This window comes from Zootoca vivipara, chromosome 7 (genome assembly GCF_965207765.1).
Source record: "Zootoca vivipara chromosome 7, rZooViv2.hap1.1, whole genome shotgun sequence".
In the NCBI taxonomy this organism is placed as follows: domain Eukaryota; kingdom Metazoa; phylum Chordata; class Lepidosauria; order Squamata; family Lacertidae; genus Zootoca; species Zootoca vivipara.
Window position 1 is genome coordinate 29,670,120 of NC_142590.1, and position 6,162 is coordinate 29,676,281.

Consider the following 6,162-nt stretch of genomic DNA (forward strand, 5'->3'; position numbering starts at 1 on the left):
CATCGAGCATATTCGAACACAGAAATAATTGAATAACCTGAGTAAATTTCCTTTGAGAGATTACAGCAAATGCCTTCATCTGTTTCATATTGGAAGTATAGCAACATTCCCTATAATTTGAAACATTATATTTGTGGAGGGGGTAATTAATCTGCTGTGATTTCCTACCCTTGCTGTATACATAAAGGCTGGGAGTTTTGTCTTGACCCCAAACATGGTAGCTGAACTGTGTAGAGTGCAAAAACTAGTGCAATCTACCAAGTGCACATTTTCTTGAACTTCTGTCACCTTTCCAACCCACAGAGAGGCCATCACCACTTGAAACCATCCCTAAAAGAAATAAATGACATCTGCCACAATGGAGAAATTGGGTAAAACACATTATATGATTCCCCCATTAATAAATTACGCAATTCCACTTCCTTTTTTAAAACTGAGGCTCATTGTTCCCAGAAACTGCCCTGGTGATTTCACCACCTTCTGATATTCAGGTCATGTGGTTGTGTTTTTTAAAAGGCAGTTGTGAATGGCCACTGGGGCTTACTGTGAAAGTTAACTTTGTGTATGAATGATATCTTCCCTGGAACGCTCTTAGATCAGTTATGAGAATGGGACTCCTGGGAAATTTGAAAACTTCTACTCAAGGTCCAGTACACTGAATGAAGGATTGTACCAAGCACAATCTTTCTTGAGTCTTCCTTGCTTGGAAACGCGACAAAGGTAGATGTACACAGGGGGAAAGAAGAGCAGAAATGGTGATTAGGTGTTCCAGTAAAATAATTCAAGGATGGCTAAGTACTTAAAATCAGCTGTTCTTGTTACTATTATCTTTTTTCTTTATTCATTAACCCGATTGTGTTCTAATGCAGATAATAGTAATTACCTTACAGATTTCCTATGTCACCAAGGACAATCTGAGCCTCATCGGTGTGATTGGTCTCCAACAATGGAACCAGTCAAGTATCTTTTTAAATCCATAAAGAATACATTCGTTGGCTCTCTACCATTCCCCCATCTGGTTTCACTCCGCACAGAAAATATGTAGATGAGATTTGTCAGAGAGAAGAGCTTTTGCTATTAGCCAGTTTTCATCAGATCCAGCTCCCGTCCCCTCCCCCCACCCAGATGTTTTGTGATTTTGGTTTCAAGAACTTCTCTCATATGCAGTCAAGCCAGACATGTTGTATTACCATTGTCAAGTTCCACGTCCATGAGGGGAACCTCAGCTGTTGAAGCATCTTGGTTGCAATAACAAAATGTTGAGGTAAACAGTTAAGCAGGCAGGCACATTCAGCACCTGTGTGGGTTCAGCAACAGAGCAAGAAATACGTTCACCAACTGTGAAACTTGCTAACCTTGGTCTTCATAATTTAGCTTTGCAAGTAAAGATTTTTGAATAATAAAACTGTTATGAAGGTAGGAAGCCAGCAAAGATGTGAGGCTTAGGCAGTGTATTCTACTGCCATATGCATGATTATCTGCCAGCCAAACAAAATCATAGATGTGTATTCAGTTAAATGGGTTCCTGGCTCTCAGGTAATCTTAACACCAAGGGCTTGGAGAAGCTGAGAGGTTTCTTACAAGGCCTTCAAACTGTCATAGCAGCATCCTACTCCCAGGGTGATGGGTCTTGGAGAATGAGGATCTCAGGGAAGGACAGCATCCCTCTGAGGAAAAGAATACCTTACTTCCTGAGAAAGAAGCTGTGTTGTGTATCAAGGATACACCTCCAGTAGGGAGTTATGAGGAGTGGATAATTCAGTCACAAGAAACACAACGAGAAGTGGGATATGGTTCTCTCTGAATATGCAGATTGGGCTCCTTGCAGGGAGGTAGAGTTTCCCTCTGCAGTGGTACTGATCCATACTGGGCTTCCTATTTGCATCAGAAAAAGGTCCATAAGAATGAATGGGAAATTTTCTTCCAATCCCAAACCAAGTGTAGGGGTCCAAATACAGATCTCGGTCCTGCCAGAGTCCCAATCTGGAGCAGGCCCCCATACACTTGCTGTTACTTTCAAAAAGCCTCTTGCACAATAGCTAATTCTGTTGATGGCATTTCAGCTAATTTGGCCATGCGTGATATACGGAAGTGTATATAAAACACTTGATTATATTTACTCAATCTTTCATGGAACTACTACAGAGAATATTTTTCTACACATATGTTTTCTGACTTTCTTTCTTTTCATGAGATTTACAGCAGATTCACTGGTTGTTTTTGGCTGTAGACAAGTCACCATGAAATGATTACGCATCAGTTTCATATGGCAAACATGAGTCTCGACTAGAGTTTGTTTTGCGAACAGCTATCATTCACTGTGCTAAAATGAAGCAAGTTGTTTCGCTTTCACTAGTGACCCTCTTCTTTAGCTTGATGTGCACCTGTAATTTAACATTGTCCTCTCACAGCACATATCCATGCAGGCAGTCCCAGGTTCAAGCTCTAGCATTTCCAGTTAAAAGCATCGCTTGATTGGCGATAGGAAAGACCTCTGCCAGAGAGATGCTTCTAGCCATTCTGCAGCTATTGAAATAGCCTCTAATCAATGACAGGTTAAGTCATAATGCATTTGTGCATCTTTAAAGTGCTTGTTGGTTTTGCTGCAATAGGCCAACAGAGTTGCCCCTCAGGCAAAAGATGACAAAAACATATACAATGGTACCTCAGGTTAAGAACTTAATTTTGTTCTGGAGGTCCATTCCTAACCTGAAACTGTTCTTAACCTGAGGTACCACTTTAGCTAATGGGGCCTCCCACTGCCACCACATGATTTCTGTTCTCATCCTGAAGCAAAGTTCTTAACCCGAGGTACTATTTCTGGGTTAGTGGAGTCTGTAACCTGAAGCGTCTGTAACCCGAGGTACCACTGTATACTGTTTGCACAAAATGCACATGAAATAGTGGCAGTTGAGTCAATGGGAGAATCTAAATCAGTCTCGCACAATGGGGAAAGTCCAAGACCCACTGAATCCAAACTTTCTCATAGATCTTGAGCTTCAATTGTGCTGCAAAGCTGTAGCTTCAGAAAACCTGCATGTCATTTCATTTGAACCATAAACTGAAAGCACATCACTTGGGAAGACAGGTGAACTAATATCAGTGTACTGGAAGAAGCAGAGATCACCATTGTTGAAGCAATGATTCTTCAACATCAACTCGGTTGGACTGGTGATGTTACTCAGATGCCTGATTATCGTCTTCCAAAGCAACTACAGTGGTACCTCAGGTTACAGATGCTTCAGGTTACAGACTCTGCTAACCCAGAAATAATACCTCAGTTTAAGAACTTTGCTTCAGGGGGACAATAGAAATCACGTGGCAGCAGCATGGCAGCAGTGGGAGGCCCCATTAGCTAAAGTGGTACCTCAGGTTAAGAACAGTTTCAGGTTAAGAATGGACCTCCAGAACGAATTAAGTTCTTAACCTGAGGCACCACTGTATTCTATTCCCAACTCAAGAATGGAAATACTGGTGGGCAACAAAAGAGGTTTAAAGACGCTCTCAAGCCAAATCTTTAAAAATGTAACATAAGGACTGATAACTGAGAAACACTGGCCTGAGAGTCTACCAGCTGGAGAATAGCCTTTACCAAAGGCATCATGGACTTTTGAAGAAGCCCGAACTCAGGGCGAAAAGGAGAAACTATGGTAGCGAAGAGGAAGGCATGTTTGGCAAACCCTCTCTGTGATCTACTCCCACCCAGAAACCTATGTCCCCACTGTGGAAGGATGCATGGATTCAGAATTGGCCTCCACAGTCACTTACGGACTCACTGTTAAGACCACGTTCATGGAAGACAATCTTACTCGGCTACAAGTGATTGGCAAAGAAGAAAAACTGAAAGCAGGAAAGGTTACTGTGCATAACTATGCCAAGTTCCCGCTGAAGCAAGTGGTGCTTCACAGCATCAAATGGTCCTCCATACGAAATAAATTCCTGTGCACAGGAAACTAGTAAATCAGGGGGAAATGCTAGGCTCTAGTATGTGACGTTTCCTATATGAGAATTATCTGCATAAAGGAGCATTGTAAGATTCCACAAGCAGTCTGAGGTGATATATTCCAAACACAGTATTTCCTATCATTGCCCAGGAAGACAAAGTTCTTCAAAATACAGGATTGTACACATAGACTAGGAAGATACAGAAGCAAATTTCAGTGACAGATGAGATAGCATTCTACCTAGATACAAAGGAACGCACATTAGAATGGTGTGTTTAAAGGCATTTAGTTATGTTGCTGAAAATGTAAATGTAAAATGTAGTATGGTTTTGAATGTGAAAGCTGTGTTGTATTTCTTATAGTGATTTTGTAGAATGCTTAGAGAGTTCTCTTGAAATATGAAATGGTACACAAATTAAATACTACTCTTTTTTTTGTCCAAGGACAAAGCTTCAAAAGAAGCACACTTTATTTAGAAGCACATAGTGAACAATTTTAAATTTGTAAACCGTACAAGCTACCCAGACTGTTTCTAATACTTATGACATTTCAGTGACTTTCACAGCACAGACTTTCATTTCTCAGCACTTGAGGGTTCACCTAGCCACTCCAAAAGAATCATTGCTCTAGTCACATGGCAATAAGTTTAAATGAGGCACTGCATCTTACATTCATTCTGTATCAATACATAGAAGAAAACAAATATACATACATTTTTTAAAAAACCATTAGCCACAAAGAAAAATATCTACATAACATTTATTCACACGACAAAACAATGCTTTTAATGCTTTTTTTTTTGCTAGTCAAGCATTTCCACAATTGTATGGTTGAACATGAGTCTGCTGTCATTGAAGCAAACTTCTTGCCCAGAAGGATGAAAAACTGAAGAGAGTTATTAAATGCCGACATTGTGACCTGTACAATAAAATGTCCAATTTTATATTTGACTCACCGAGTTATTTCAGTGGCACCATAGAGAGTGATAGCATTGATTTGGTATTAAGGCCCAATTGTAATCTATCAAAAAATTAAGCCTAGTGTGTCCCAGGGCCTGTGATAGAAGTGCTAATGACCCCTTCATATGACAATTCAATGGGTTGTGTTTTTTTTTAATTTTTACAAAATGCTATTTTCTCCACCTTGCTATTAACCCTGTCAATCCATCATTACTATGCCTGCACAACTTGTAGGAGCCACCAAGGCAGGTGTCTAACCAGAGAAAATACAACCCACCAGCCACTAGCATTCAGCAATAAAAGGTGATTAAAGCTCCTGGCCACATCAGTTATGCTGTTTGGATAAAAAAACAAAGACCTGACAAGGACACAATAAATGGTCGGTGGGCTCCATTTGATATTACAAGTCTTAAATTGTTTGGCCCTAAGCTCTGCAAAACTCTGTTTCGTTTGTCTAGAGTAGTCTATAAGGCTTTTACAGGATGCTATTTCTGTACAGCACTGTGCAAGGTTCAAGAGCAGGAGGAGTAATAGCGATACGGTAGCAGCAGTAACATCAAGTGGTACTATTTCAGGCATATTTTCTTTTTTTTTACCAAAAAAAAGAGAGAAGCTATGACAGGCCTGGCTTGTGACTTCTGCAAGAATACCCACAAATGTTTCTGAGTATTCCACTCACAAATTACTTTTGCTTGCAGACAAATGGTGGGAACAAATTTAACATCTCTGCTTTACCCATCACTACTCTTTTTCCATTAAAAAACAAACAAACAAATCTGTGAAAGCATATACAAGGCAGGAAAAATCCTAGTTGCCTGAAATCCTAGGAATGTTATGGGGCTTGAAATATTTATGCAGTACTGCGTGGGACTGGTATCTTAAACAATATGATACTAGATCTCAGATATTTAAGGCTGATTATTAAGCAGACTGGTTATTACATTCTTAATAAAAACTTTCCCAAGTCTCTGTAAAATCCTTTGCTTATGGAATGGAAACCACACTCCCTTCATCCTATCTAGTTTCTCTTCCATCCTCTTGCTGAAACATTGGCTAATCAAAGGATTTGCCAAGCTCAGGATGCTCTGCATCATTATTTTTTAAAAAATTCAATCTACATAATTCTGTGCTACAATTATTATTTTAGCTCAACCGAAGTTTGTTGCAATTCTCACATTTGTATCAACCACTTTTTGTTTTTGTTTTGTTTTGTTTTTTAAAAAAAACAACCCACACCTGAATATTGCTACATACTTGAG

General features: G+C 39.7%; 1 long non-coding RNA gene across 5 annotated transcripts in view; it reads left to right on the top strand.

Moving 5' to 3' along the window:
* LOC132592432 (uncharacterized) overlaps positions 1–6,162 on the top strand; it is a 55,140-nt gene that overhangs the window by 35,485 nt on the left and 13,493 nt on the right. For 2 of the 5 annotated variants that reach the window (XR_015951004.1, XR_015951003.1), the window contains one exon: positions 3,707–4,062. The exons of the other annotated variants lie outside the window; for them this stretch is intronic. This is a non-coding gene — a long non-coding RNA (uncharacterized LOC132592432). Of the gene's footprint in view, positions 1–3,706; positions 4,063–6,162 lie in introns of those variants that run through there. 5 annotated transcript variants of the gene reach the window in all.